The 15,225-nt window shown below is 38.3% G+C and overlaps 1 long non-coding RNA gene across 1 annotated transcript in view; it reads left to right on the top strand.

Annotated features, from left to right (window-relative positions):
• LOC121039812 (uncharacterized) overlaps positions 1–15,225 on the top strand; it is a 114,727-nt gene that overhangs the window by 17,397 nt on the left and 82,105 nt on the right. The window contains exon 3 of the long non-coding RNA XR_005795008.1: positions 6,563–6,683. This is a non-coding gene — a long non-coding RNA (uncharacterized LOC121039812). The remainder of the gene's footprint in view (positions 1–6,562; positions 6,684–15,225) is intronic.

Genomic DNA, 15,225 nt, shown 5'->3' with positions numbered 1-15,225 from the left:
GAATCCGAAGTAGGCTCCAGGCTCTGAGCTGTCAGCACAGAGCCTGACGTGGGGCTCAAACCCATGAACTGTGAGATCATGACCTGAGCCAAAGTCAGATGCTTTAACTGACTGAGCCACCCAGGCACCCCCTTTATAATTGTTTTAGGTTTATTTATTTATTTTGAGAGAGAGAGAGCACAAGTGGGTAGAGGCTGAGAGAGAGGGAGAGAGAGAATCTCAAGCAGACTGTGTGCTTTTAGTGCACAGCCTGTCTCAGGGCTCGATCACAACCTGAGAACCGTGAGATCACAACCTGAGCCAAAATCAAGAGTCATCCACTTAACCGACTAAGCCACACACGTGACCCCCCACCTTTTTTTATTTTAAAGTAAGCTCTATGCCCAACATGGGGCTCAAATTCATGATCCTGAAATCAAGAGTTGCATGCTCCATGGACTGAGCCAGCCAAATACCTCTTTTATTATCCTTCTAATGCCCATGGGATCTGTAGTGATGGCCCCCTTTTCATTTTTAATAATAGTAACTTGTGTCTTCTATCTTTTATTCATTGTTAGTCTCATTAGAGATTTATCCATTTTGTTGATCTTTTCAAAGACATAGCTTTTGATTTCATTGATTTTCTCTGTTAATTTTTTGCTTTCAACCTCATTGGTGTTTGCTCTATTTTTATTATTTCTCTTATTCTATTTAATTTGGATTTAGTATGCTTTTCGTGTTCCAGTTTCCCACACAGAAGCTTAGATTATTGAGTTTAGATTTGTCTTCTTTTCTACCATATGCATTAAATGCTATATACACTGTCCTCTAAGCACTGCTTTTGCTGCATTCCACAGATTTGGACATTTTACTTTCATTTTCAGCTAGTTAAAAAAAATTTTAAGATTGTTCCTGAAGCTTTTTCTTTGACCTATGTGTTACTTAAAGCCATGTTGTTAAATTCCCAAATATTTTGGGTTTTCCAGTTGTCTCCCTGTCATTGATTTCTAGTTTAATTCCACTGTGGTCTGAGTGCACAATTTGTATGATATCTGTTCTTTTAGATTTGTTAAGGTGTATTTTTATAGCCCAGTATGTGGTCTACCTGGGCAAATGCTCCATGCAAACTTGAGAAGAATGTGTATCCTGATATTGTTTGTGAAGTATTTAAAAAATGTCAGATTTAGTTGATCAGTGTTGCTATTCAGTTCAACTGTATCGTTATTGATTTTCTGTCTGTTAGATCTATTAATTACTGACATAAAAGGGATAGGTTTTTTGAAATGTATGATCCTCTAGATTTTAGACATTGTAGTAGGTGTGTAGCATCATCTCATTGTTGTTTTAATTTGCTTTATTTTTATTGTTTTAATTTGCTTTATGTTTATCTAGAAGCAATCTTAAGCTTACAGAAAAGTTCCAAATGTAGTACAAATGATTTTTTCTCTCCTTAACTATTTGAGAATAAGTTGCTTATTTAATGTTCCACCATCCTTGAACACTTTAGGGTATATTTACTACAAACAAAGACATTTTTCTACATGACCATGATATAACCATCTACATCATGCCCCAAGATCCTCGTAGTCAATAGTACTAAAGTTTAGACATAAACACATGCCTATATGTGTGTGTATTACATTCATATTTATTTCTTCATATATCCGTATATATTAAAAATCCTAAATCCACACCTGTGTACCTCCGGTTCCTAATCCAACATGTCAGGGGTTCAATCTAGTTTTCTCTCTTTCCATGCTGAAAGCTCCCTGTTGTTTTCATCTCACTCCTGCTCTGGCACCTTGGGCCACTGCAGCTTTCTTCCATGCCCGCCCGCCCACATGTTGATGTTGTTGCATACCTTCCTTGGCCCCACCTAATGGCTTTTGTACTGATTATTCAGGAAAGGAAGGGAAGAGAAGAGCAGGGTGAGATGTAGGGGGACAAATGAATAGATCTGAGAAAGATTAGGAGATAGAATAAATAGGACTTGGTGATTCATCAGATGTGGAGGTGATGGAGGAATAGGAGTCAAAAGTGATACTCAGGTGTGATTCAGGTAGAGAACAGAACAGGAATAGACTTGGTGAATGTGTGGGAGTGAGGTAGAAATGTACAATTGCAGCTCAAGAGAGAAATATGACTTAGAATAAAGATTTTATATTCATCAGATTATATATGACATTTAGAGACAATAGAAATGGATGGAATTTCCCCAGAAATATGTGTGTGTGTGTGTGTGTGTGTGTGTGTGTGTGTGTGTGTGTATCATTCTAATTTAAGAGATGGGCAGAGAAGAATTGGCTATCATGTCAGGGAAGTCCAGGGAAGGCAGTCCTTTGAACCAAATGCTACCAACAGCTCAAGTAAGATAGGGACAGAAACACACTTCCTGGATTCAGCAATATGGTGATTAGTGACTTTCAACATAGTTCAAGTAGATAGGAATGTTGGTTGGTAGTGGGGGCAGCTGATTGAAAAGAGAATGTTAGTTTAGAAAGTGTGGAAAGTAAGCAAATGTTTCAAGAAACATGTCTGTGAAACAGAAGAGAAAAATAAGAGTCCCAGTGCTTGGGGGAAGGCAGGCAGCCAAAATTTATGAGAGAACTATGCCAATTTCAGTACTGATGGGAGATACTGAAGACCTAGGGATGAGGGGAAAAAAATATTGTAGGTCTCTGATGCGGCTAGAGGTCAGTCATTCTCCTATTTGAGAGAGACATCACCTAAAAATTTAAAAAATGCATAATTCTTTGATGCCAAATCTAGAGATGCTGATTCCAAGGTCTAGATGGAGGCTCCTGTATCTTGTCAAGCCCCCAAGATGATAATAATGCTGGTGTTTCACAGATAATACTTTGCAAAATAATGGAAGTAAAAGGCATATAGAACACAATGATGGATTCTCTGGGGACAGAAAAAGGGATATTTAATCCTTTTAAAACAGGACCAGGTGTAGGCATATGTGTTGTTTGGGAATAGAAAGTTTAGTGGTTCTTGTCTGGTGTGTTCTATTTTCTCTATGAAAAAGGAGGTGAATAGTCACCCTGAGAGTGAGGGGTCAAGAAGTTTGAAGAGAGTGGCAAAGATGGGAAATAGCTACAGTGCACAATGGGAGAGAGTGTGCACTAAGAAAACAAAGAAGGCTTTTGGAGAAGTATGAGAACCCAGCTGACATTTATAAATCATGAACTTATTGTAGCCACTGTCGGCATTGTTTTTCAAATGTCTCTAACTGAGGCCAATATCCCAGCGTTAGCACTGACAAAATGCTCAGTTGGGTTGGTCGAGGGTCTGTGTTTTTGAAGTATGAAAGCTAGAGAGGTAATAGCTTTGGTGTCAAACAAAGATTTTGAAATGATGAAATCCAAAATGAAAAAGAAAAGAAGTGAAGGCAGGAGGAGTCTAATGAGGCAAAGAAAAATAAGTCATGGAGCAGAGGTCCCAGCGAAGCCCAGAGTGGAAGGACAGAGCTTTGTGGTCACCGTGGGGATATGTAATTGGAAGATTTCAGAGTTTCAGCATGCTTGGTGAAGCTAAACTGTGTAGGATGTGGTCACGGGAGTGGAATAATAAAGTGTAGTGGAGGTGAAGGTCACTAGTGATGAAACAGATCAAGAAACGTCGATGCCAAGCCCTTTGGAGGGCTGTGTTCAATAGCTTTACATCTATCTCTAGCACACGAGAAATAGGAAGTGCCAACTATGCAGGTGTTGGTATTTTTACTCTGAATGTGAATTTAAATCAACACATTACTTCTGTAGAGAAAGAGGCTATTTCACATGACCTCTAATTACAGAATGACTGTGTCACCTCAAGGAACCCAGAGGCCCAGAAATCAGATCACTTAGGTTACCTTACTCTGCTTAGTAGCTTAGATAAAGGTACTCATACAATATCATTCTTTTCCTCATTGTGAGTAACTTGAAAATTGCTCTATGATAGTGTTTTCGTAAGTATGGTCCTCAGACCCCTTGCATAAAAATTACTTGGAGGTGATAGTTAAAAATGCATACTCCTGGTATCACCACTAGACCTTTTTTTAAAAAAATTCTTTTAATGTTTATTTATTTTTGAGATAGAGAGAGAGAGACAGAGTGTGAGTGGGGGAGGGGCAGAGAGAGAGGGAGACACAGAATCGGAAGCAGGCTCCAGGCTCCGAGCTGTCAGCGCAGAGCCCGACATGGGACTTGAACTCATGGGCTGTGAGATCATGACCTGAGCCGAAGTCAGACACTTAACCAACCCAGCCACCCGTGTGCCCCTTAATAAAGTTGAACAGAGAGGGGGACTGAGATGGGTGCAGCTAGAATTTGTATTTTCACTAGATCTTCCAAACATGTTTATGCACACACTGCACACAGACATGCACACACCTGTGTATGCATGCTTTCCATGTGCGAGGGGCATGTAAGTCCATGTTGCTTATGCGTGGGACCCATGCACAGACCTGCATTCTGTGAGATGTGCCCTCTCTGTGCTGCATGACACACGTTCCCATACTAGCAACTCTAGCTCCCTTTCTCACATCAATGCTAATACAGCTAATACAGGGAGCAATAAAGTGACTTCCAGCATATTACTCTGAGGGATATGGAATATTCCCCAGGGGATTTTAAGCAAATATTTTTACAGATTTTACCTTTGGTTGAATTACAGAGCTGGATTCCAGGATGCCTACCCCCAGAGAGGACATAATCTTTAAACTCTAAAAAATAAACATTACCTTAACTGATTTTGTTCTTTAAACAAAGGCGTATATTAGTCAAGGGTGAATGGTAGAGAAGAATTTCAGGTTTCCAAATGTCAAGAAAGAGACAGCGCTGCAGCCTACTTTAAGAACAAACCACCTGTTCTAATTAACATTTTTATCTTTGACATTTCCTGACTGCTTTTATATGTCCCTGAGGCTATTACTGTAATTTAAATTTAAAAACAAAAATCCAATATTCACTCTTACCCTCATTTTTATAGTTCAGTTAATCCCACCTAGTTCATCTGCTTTGTTGATTTACATCGCTAATGCCACTTATGGAAGGCAATCAGGGATGCTTACAACATTTTGCCTGTTTAGTTTAATGTCATAATCATCTGAGATGAAAGTATCGGTTATTCTCTTCCAATAGCAAACTCAATAAATTCTCTTCCTTGGGCTTAATGTGGTGTTCTCTTATTTCAGTTTCTTTTCCTCTCTTTCTCTTTATTCCCCAAAAGCATTGCATTTGTTCCCATCCTTCATTTCCTATTCAGCATCTGGATCTGGCCATTGACACCTATCAGGTTCTCAAGAACTTACTTGAAAGTTCTCTGGCTCCCCCAGTCCCTACTGTTTTTAAAAGGATTCATAGAAAAACTTGAAGAGGCAAAGTTATAGCCAGTTTACATTTTGCAGCTGGTTTGAACTTCAAGGAGCATGTAGTGGTGTGATATTAAAAGAAAAAAAGGTGGAATAAATAAAATGGTCATTTATTGAACAATGCTTTATGCTGAAATATATGTGAAATGTGCCATAGTTTATTGCATTTCATCTTCAAAATTTTTGCAGTTAGGATTATGCTTACTATTTTTTGCAGATCAAGAAATAGGTTAAGGTATCCTTTTTCATCAAATACCCCCAAACCACCTATATTTTCAATATCTGTATCTTCCCAGCTTCCTTCTCTTATTGTATAAACATGTTAAAAGTCTCAGAACCTAGGGACACCTGGGTGGCTCTGTTGGTTAAGTGTCTGACTTTGGCTTAGGTCATGATCTCACGGTTCCTGGGTTTGAGCCCCATGTCGGGCTCTGTGCTGACAACCAGAGCCTGGAGCCTGCTTCAGATTCTGTGTCTCCCTGTCTCTCTGTCCCTCCCCTGCTCATGCTCTGTCATTCTCTCTCTCTCTCTCTCTCTCTATCAAAAATAAACATTAAAATTTCTTTTTAAAAAGATCTCAGTACCTTCAGAACCTAAAGAAACAAATCTTTGATTGCAATTCTGTATCACTGGGTTTCTTCATAGCCAACATCTCTAGCCTTTGTCTGCTAGAAAGTCTTTGTTTTTGCTTCTTCACTACTCCTAGTTCATTCTTAATGGACAGCAATCTGTACCCTTCCAATAGCTAAACACCTGCATTAGCCCAAAACCGTAGGCCACTGTGGTCTTCATCTTGCTGCCCGTGCCCTCATTAAAGAACTTGACTCACTATCATGGCTGTTATCAAGATTAAAAGAGTTAATTCAAGAAGTTGAAGAGTGTTCATGGTATAGAAAATATGTATGTATTTTATTTCTGCATGGTGTCCTGTTTTGACATCTTAATAATAAAACCTTCCTGGTTGGGGAGAGACTGCTTCTCCCTGGGCTAACCAATTCTTACAGGTCACCGAGGGCCTAGTAAAGAGCATGGCCTTGATATATAAACCAACCCAGAGCCACACCTCCTGCATCCGGTCCCTGCACACAGGAGGCAATATTCCTCTCCCTTAATTATCCCAGAGCCAGGTACTAGATAAGTAGAGACCACCCCTATTGCCCCAAGCCCATTACAATGATTTAAATTGGCCGGTCCTAAACTATTTACCATTCTTCACCTTTCCTGCAGAAACCCCAATGGAGGCCATGGCCTAAGTGCTCTCCACTTCTTGTCTGCTGCCTCCTGACTACTCTGGAGTTTCTCCATAATGGTGCTGGGTGGTGTGCTCTGTCTCCTGTCTCTAGGACCTGTGAGTATTACAAACTCTGTTTTCCTGAGCCTCTCCTCTGTCTCTTCTTGTGGCTCTGCTTGACTGACCATCTCAAAAACAAATACGAAACAGAAACCCTCATTCAATGTTAGATGTTATTGATATGTAATGGCGGTTGTTATTCCTAGGCTTTTATGAACACAGTGATCAGGGTCTCTATTCACCTTACAAATTATACATTTTTAGCTTCTTTTACTAGTTTTTATTTTCACTGCTGCCCTTAGACTTGAGGCAATTGCCCTAGACTTGCCCTTAGACTATTTTCATTGCTGGCCCTTAGGCAAGAGGGATCTTTTCCCTGGGCTTCATCTGCACATTTAAAAATATCAGTTATATTAAGATATAATATATGTACAATAACATTCATTAATGATCAGAGTACAATTTGATAAGGTTTGATAATATATATAGAGACGTGTGACCACCACCATGATCATGATATAGAACATTTCCATCATGCCCAAAATGTCCTTGTGCGTCTTTGGAATCAATCTTTTCCCCCTTCTCTTGGTCCTTGGCAACAATTAAACTTTCTGTCATAGTTTTATCTTTTTAAATTGTATATAAATGGAAACTATACAGTATTTAGGCAAAAGATTGTATCTGGCTTCTTTCACTTAGCATAGTGGTTTTGAGATTCATCTATATTGTTTCCCATCAGTTGTTTGTTATATTCTATAGCTGAGTAGCATAAGGTTATTTTTATTCAAATGCCAAGCAGTAGACATTTATGTTGTTTCCAGTTTTGAGCTATTATGAACAAATGCTGTAAACACTTGTCCTTGTGTGGACATGTTTTTTATTCTTCTGGAGTAAACATCTGAAAGTAGGTAAGTAAATATCTTCAAAAAGATACTTGAATCATATGGTGAGTGGATGTTTGTAAGAAAATGATAAACAGTTTCCCAAAGTGGTTGATATCGTCTTGCGTTTGTGAGCAATCTATGAGAGCTCCCATCTCCCCACATTTCTTGCCAGTACTCAGCCTTTTTGATCTAGTGAATGTGTTGTGGAAACTCTTTGTGGTTTTACTTAGCATTTCCCTGATGATTAATGAAGTTGAGCACCTTCTTATGTACACATGTCATTCTTCTTTGACAGTGTTTCTGTTCAAATCTTTTGCCCGTTTAAAAAAGTGGTTGTTTTCTTTATTTTATTGATTTGTAAGAGTTTGTAAATATTCCAGATACAAGATTTTCTCTTACATTTTCTTCTAGAAGTTTTGTAGGCTTAGATCTAACATTTAGGTGTATGGTTTATTTCAATGGGAGTTGAGGATCATGAGATATATAGATATAGATACAGATACAGATATAGATATAGATATAGATATAGTTATAGGTAGATAGAAAGATATAGATAGACATAGATATAGATATAGATATAGAAATATATAGATAGACATAGATACAGATATAGATATAGATATAGATATAGATATAGATATAGATGCACATATATCCAATTGTTCTAGCTCCATCTGGTGAAAATTCTGTCCTTTCCAAATTGAACTACTTTGGCCCTTTGTCAAAAATCAATTGACCAAAAATTTGTGGGTTTATTTCTGGCATCTCTTCTGTTTCACTGAACTGTCTTTTTCTAGTTTTTAAAAAATGGAATCTTAGATTGTTTGACACACATTCTTTTCTAATATAAACATTTAATGCTAAAATTCTTTCTAAATGCTGTTTGCCAGTCATTTTTAGTTTAATTCTGTTATAATCAGAGAACATACTTTGTGTAATTTTAGTCCCTTTAAATTTTTCGTCCACTTGTTTATCAGTATTGATAGAAGAGCATTGCGAACTGCTACTGTGATACTGATTTTGTTTATTTCCCTTTTCAATTCTATTATTGTGAATTTGTTTGTTTTTCTTTTTCAGTCCTGCCAACTTTGTTTTATGTATTTTGAAGCTCTGTTAGTATGTGCATTAAGTTTAGGATTATTATGTCCTCTGGGTAAATTAGTGCCTTTAGTATTATGAAATATTTCTCTTTATTCCTGAAAATATTTTTTTGTTTTGAAATCTTTGTCTGATATTAAAATAACCACTCTAGCTTTTTGTAGATTAATGTTTTCATTGTATATCTTTAAATAGTCAATTCTATTTTAAGGAACTAAATATGAGAAAAATATATTTTATATTTTCCCACATATTTATTATTTCTGGTATTATTCATTTCTTTGTGTAGTTCTTTTTTTAATGTTTATTTTATTTATTTTGAAAGAGAGAGAGAGAGAGAGAGAGCGCACAGGCAAGGGAGGGACAGAGAGGGAGAGAGAGAGAATCCTAAGCAGGCTCTGCACCATCAGCATAGAGCCCGATGTGAGGCTTGAACTCACAAACCATCAGATCATGAGCTGAGCCAAAATCAAGAGTTGGATGCTTAACTGATTGAGCCACCCAGGTGCTATACTCCTTAGTGTAGTTCTAAGTTATCATCTGGTATCATTTTCCTCTGCCTAAAGAACTTCTTTAACATTATTTGTAATTCAAGCCTCTGCCAGAAGCAGGAAAATAAATCAAATCCATATTACTTTTTTGTGGTCAGAGGGAAAATCAGGGATTTCAGTCCTACTCTTCAGAGTCTTGCTCTGGCCCTTCTATGGTATACCCTTCACCATAGTGTGAAGGTTCACTCAGGCCAAGGGGATGTGCTCACTCGGAATCTATGTTCCACCTCTACCACCTCTACCTAGTCTGGATACTCGGGACCCAGGAGTTTTCTATTTAACTATCACAGGCTGACTTCCCATCCAGACTTCTATTCCTGGATCATCCTTTTGATGGACACAGGGGTGAGTATTTGCTACGGTGATATGGACAAAGCTCAAATGTGCATGCTAGGGGACCCAACTGTGTGCTCAAGCAGTTTCTTGTAGTATAGGATAGATCCAAGGATGAGAAAAGAAAGAAGGTGGGGCACAGGCTCCATCTCCTTTCCAAAGCACCATATTCTAGCATGGAATTCTGAGTCCAAAAATTCTAAATTCAATTTAGCATTCCAGAATGTTATGATAATATATTTTTCAAGGTAGAAGGATGAAGTGTGTTTCATTTACCATTGTGTTGGCTTAATTCATAACTTTTAAGTATTAGACATGGAATGTGGGCCTTTGTATTCTTGTCCTAGGCCTGACGAATGTTAGGTGTGGGCTGGATTTTTCTCCTTACTACCCTGTAAATGAATGTGCTGCTTGTATTTTCCCTTTATCCTCTTCCTTTTTCACTCTATAGACTTGATGATAACCTCTATTCCCAAAATTTCCACAACACAGTTGTAGGACAGTACAGAAATGCATTAAGACTAGGTCCTACAGGCACCTGGGTGGCTCAGTTCGTTAAGCGTCCAACTTCAGCTCAGGTCATGATCTCACAGTTCATGAGTTTGAGCCCCACATCAGGCTCTGAGCTGACAGCGCAGAGCCTGCTTCAGATTCTCTATCTCCCTCTCTCTCTGCACCTCTTCCACTCTCTCTCTTCCTCCCCGCCCCCTGCACTTTAAAAAATAAATAAATAGACCTTCAAAAAAAAAAAAAGACTAGGTCCTAGAGAATCAGTGCAAACAAATGGACAGACAAGGCTGAAAATAGCTCTCTAGGTCAGAGAGGAGAAGAGACAATATGCCATTAGTCAATAGTGTATTAAACTTACTAACTGAGAAGTTCATGAATAAATCAGAAAGGGCTGAATATTATAATGGATGATTCTGTGCTCTAGAACCAGGCTGCTTGAGTCAAATTCTGCTCCTGCCACTTATTAGCTGTGAGGCCTAATCCATTTGTGCCTCAGTTTCTTCATCTATGCAATGTGTATAATAATACAACCATCTGACAGGATTATTTTAAGAACCAGTGATTAAGTATAAAAGAATTGGAAGAATTCCTGGAAAATAGTACATTCTCAATGCATTTCTTTTTCTTTTCTTTTCTTTTCTTTTCTTTTCTTTTCTTTTCTTTTCTTTTCTTTTCTTTTCTCTTTCCTTTCCTTTCCTTTCCTTTTTCTTTTCTTTTCTCTTTCTTTCTTTCTTCCTTCCTTTCTTTCTTCCTTTCTTTTTTTGGGAGAGAGAGAGCACATGTGAGCGAGTGGGGAAAGGGCAGAAGGAGAGAGAGAAACAGAATCTTAAGCAGGTTCTGTGCCACGCTCCATCTCACAACCGTAAGATCATGACCTGAGACGAAATCAAGAGTCAGATGCTTACCCTACTGAGCCACCCATGTGCCTCTATTCTCAATGCATTTAGCTAATATATTAATTAAATACAATTTCAGGGTTTGGGCTGAGTTTTCTGTATGTCTCTGCCGTATATTTTAGAATTGGATAATCCTTGCTTGCCAATATTGGACTAATCTGTGGTTTTAGCTACGTATGCTTCAAAGCTGGCTACATGCTCACCAATCCTGTTACCTCTTCCTGGGCACATGGTAAGACGTTATTTTCCAGAATTCTTGGATGCTGTGTTGGGGCTATGTGACAGAGTTCTGGAAAAATAAATGTGTACAGAATTTATGTATATAGTTTTTAGGCATGGTCATAAATCCTCTGGTTACATTACTCTTACCTCCCCAAACTACTGGCCAGATTATTCCAGGATTACCTTGAACTTGTAAAATGGCAAAGCCATGAGATAGAAGCACTTGATTACTAAATCAGTTTGCAGGATAACCACTCAAGAGAACCACCCAACCAAGAGTACTCACAGTGGACTTAAAAATATTTTTATTACATTAAGCCAGTAAGATTTTGGGGCATTTGCTATAGCAGTTAACCTATTCAAATACAAATGTTTATATGTTGAAGTGGTGTTCTTTCATAACAAAAATTTGAAATATATGTTATTGGCTTAGCAATTGGCCATGGTCAGTAAGGAAACTGAAATTGGCAGCTGGAAAAATGGTAATCTTATTATGCAGTGGTAAGACATTTTGTAAAACTTTTCCCTATGTATGCTTGGAAGGTAGAACATGTGCCTATTGGAATTGAACTCCAGGAGAAGGAATGAGAAACATAACTCTAGTGGTGTGGGGTTTTTATTGGCTGTGTTTGGCCAAGAAAAAGCTTGAGAAAGAAATGTCTAAGTTTGTAAGCATAAATGAAAGGGAATAGAGAGAGTCTGGAAATGCAGTTCTGCAAAGTTGAAAAGTCAGCTGTTTGTAGAATCTGAACTGTGGGAAATGGAATTTAAAAGAAAAAAACAAATTTTGAACACTTGCAGCTCAGTAAATATTTTCAGGTGAATCAAGTGATTCACAAAAAAGATCAGTTTAAGGATGGATATTCTCCATTCAAAAGTTACAGTCTCAAGATAGCCTATTATTAAATTGAGAGAGATCAGAATGGTGGCAAAAAGCAGAGAGATAAAACGTATTTGAGAATTATGTCTAGGGGAAATCTTTGAAGGTGGTTTCTGGCACATACAACTGCTGGGAAGCAAATTGATCAGAAGACTATTAAGCTTTTGAGAAACTTATATTTCCAAGTAAACCGCAAACTAAACAAACAAAAGCATCAGTTTTGGCCATTTCAGATTTCGAACAACCATTGGAGCTCCACATTTCCATAAACTTTAGGCTGACTTCCAGTGTTCCCAAATGGCATGCCCTCTCTCCCCCTTCACATGTGGCCGAAGAGAATAACGGACAAGGTGAAGCTCACAAAGGATGGAGCCAGAGCCACAGAGGATGGACAGGGAAGGGACATTCCACTTAGAAAACATGAGAAAAACCTTACCAAACATCTTTTCCTACCACCATTTCAGGTCCTTCACATTTTCTACCCAAAGGACTTGACTTCTAGGCTTTTCCATTTGTTCCTTTTGTAAATGGGGGTGTTTATTACTGTTACAGTGCCTCAGTTCCAACATTGCATATTGGCTGTGTGTGTGTGTATGTGTGTGTGGTGGTGGTGGACAGAAAGCTTATCTTTTAATTCACAGGTTACCAGAGCATGGGGAGCCATAACTAGTCCTGCTGGAAGGACTGTGTATCGTCTGGAGATCCTGAACTCTAAACTAGACGTAATGATGGAGTGTGACTTTGGGTTGTTCCTATTAGCGAGGGGGTGAGTGTACTTTGCAGATAAAAGGAAGAGTATGATAAGTATTTAATGGCCAGAAGGAAGTCTATAGTAGAGACTGACTAAATGCTCAGCAGTCATATTTCCTTTTCTTGAGTACACAAGAAAAAATGTGTTTCTCCATTTCCCTTGAACTTAGTTTAAAATCACATGACCAGCATTTGGGCAATGGTATGTTGTGGAAGTGATGCATGTTATTTCCAGGACTGGCCACAAAACTCTATGTGCAAACCTTTCTCTTTTCCCTTTATCTGTTGACTAAAGATGTCGAGGGTACCTTAAAGCCACAAGATGGAAGCAGCCTGGGTTTCTGAGATGCTGCTTGGAGAAAAGCTGCCCAGGAGAACCACCTGACCAGGAATGTCCACCTTGGAATTTATTTAAGCAAGAAAATACTTGATAACATTCAGTGACTTGGGGTATGTTTGTTCCAGTGGTTAGCATATCCTGAGCAATATACCACATAATCTATTGTGGAGACAATTAATGGAAAGTATGATAGGGAGTAATCACATAAAATGGCATCTTTGTTGTTAGAGATGGAATGAAGGCAGTTTCTCATTCTGATCTCCAGAATAACCTTGAACCCTGAATATATAAAATATTGAGTCAGACGTTTAGAAGGAGGATAAATTTTCATGGTCTTCTAGGGGCTTATCTTAGTGGTGGATATTTGAAGGGTGAACGTGAAAAGAAATCAGTGAGTTTACCACTCTTCATTTTTGTTTATTTCAGAAAATAAATATTATCTAGAGGAAGAAGGGAAGAGTATGATGCATGTGTCAGAATTGTTAGGTTCAAGGACATTCCATCTTTTCCCCAAAGTTCAAAAGAGTTATTTGTGTGTGGGCAAGTCTAGAATTGAGAAAGCAGAGGCAACTGTTGAAGAGCCTCATGGGACAAGTATTTGTTGTAGTACATGTTCTAGAAGTAACTTTCTTTTCATTACTGTTCAGTATTGCCCAAGGGCCCAGATAATAGCTTGGGGAATTTGGAAACCATAGAAAATCTTTACATCATACATGTGACTGTTAACTATTTTAGGGCAAAACATGTCTTCAGCCATGAACAGGTATTGAAGATGACATTGAAGGAGGTATGCTTAAAGAATCAGTGCCTTGTGAATACACGATCATGTAATCTGTTCTAAGAAATAAGATGAATTTTAGATGAGATTATTTTGGAAAGTCCAATAAAATAGAAAGCAAAAATTAATATCCCGTTGTCACCGTTTTTATCTTGATTTTATTGTAATTAGACTTTTACTCCCACCTTTCCAATGACTCCCATAATGTCAGCAATGACTTCATGTTGTTGATCCAAAGGTTACTTTTCAGTCATCTGATTTGGTTTTTCAGTAGTATTTGACATACTATTTATTATCCTTTCCTTGGAATAGCTTCTCTATTTGGATTTCAGGACATCTCGCTCACCTGGGTTTTCTTTAATCTCTCTTGTTTTAAGTTCTTATTTTCCTTTGCTGGTTTCTTCTCATCTCCCTGACACCTACATAAATGTTAGTATTCCCCAGACTTACTCTTTAGATCTTTTTTCTTTTCTATCAACACTCATACATTTGGTGACCTCACCTACTTTCTTGGTTTTAAATGCCATCCATATGCTCATGATTTCCAAATCTATATCTCCAGGCTGTACCTCTTCTCTGAACTCCAGACTCATACTCCAAAATCCTTCTTGGATATCCACTCTTAATTTTTTTTAGCTACCATCTCAAAATTTACTCCTGATAGTCCCCTGCCAACCCTTCTTCTCATGTGCTCTTTCCAAACCCATAACCTGTAACACAGTCCTTCTTGTAGCTCAGGCCAAATCGTTAATTCAACTCTCATACCTCATTTCATGTGAAAGAGCAAGTCCTTTGTTTTCACGCTACTTTTCACTATCTTGGATTTCTGCTTATGATGAACTACCTTATAGCCAAACAACCTTCTTCAGAGAACAACTAGAAAACCTGGATAAGGGGCACCTAGGTGGCTCAGTCGGTTAAGTGTCAGACTCTTGATTTTAGCTCAGGTCACGATCTCACGATTTGTGAGTTCAAGCCCCACATTGGGCTCTGAGCTGACAGCACAGAGCCTGCATGGGATTCTCTCTCTCCCCCTCTTTCTTCCCCTCCCCTGCTTGTGTTCTCTCCCTCTCAAATTAAATAAATAAACATAAAAAAAAAACCTGGATAAAGCAGAGCAGAAAATCAATTTGAAGGCACCGAAGAGCTATTAATAAATCAAGGACTTGAGTGGCTAATTTCTCAGAGAGAAGAGAATATACTGAGGCAAGTCCAAAATTTCGTGCCATTATTCCTCTTATTTTTTGATTCATAAACTGCATGGCAGAAAAAGCTATGAAGCTCAGGAAGTTGTACCTAAAGGCAAGGAAGTTGATTAGAACTTTCCTCAGTTTCATAGGGCAGAGAGACATACATA

Source organism: Herpailurus yagouaroundi, unplaced genomic scaffold (genome assembly GCF_014898765.1).
Source record: "Herpailurus yagouaroundi ecotype Mexico unplaced genomic scaffold, PumYag 181, whole genome shotgun sequence".
Lineage (NCBI taxonomy): Eukaryota > Metazoa > Chordata > Mammalia > Carnivora > Felidae > Herpailurus > Herpailurus yagouaroundi.
The sequence above is the reverse complement of the archived record's forward strand: the minus strand, read 5'-3'. Positions and strand labels throughout refer to the sequence as shown.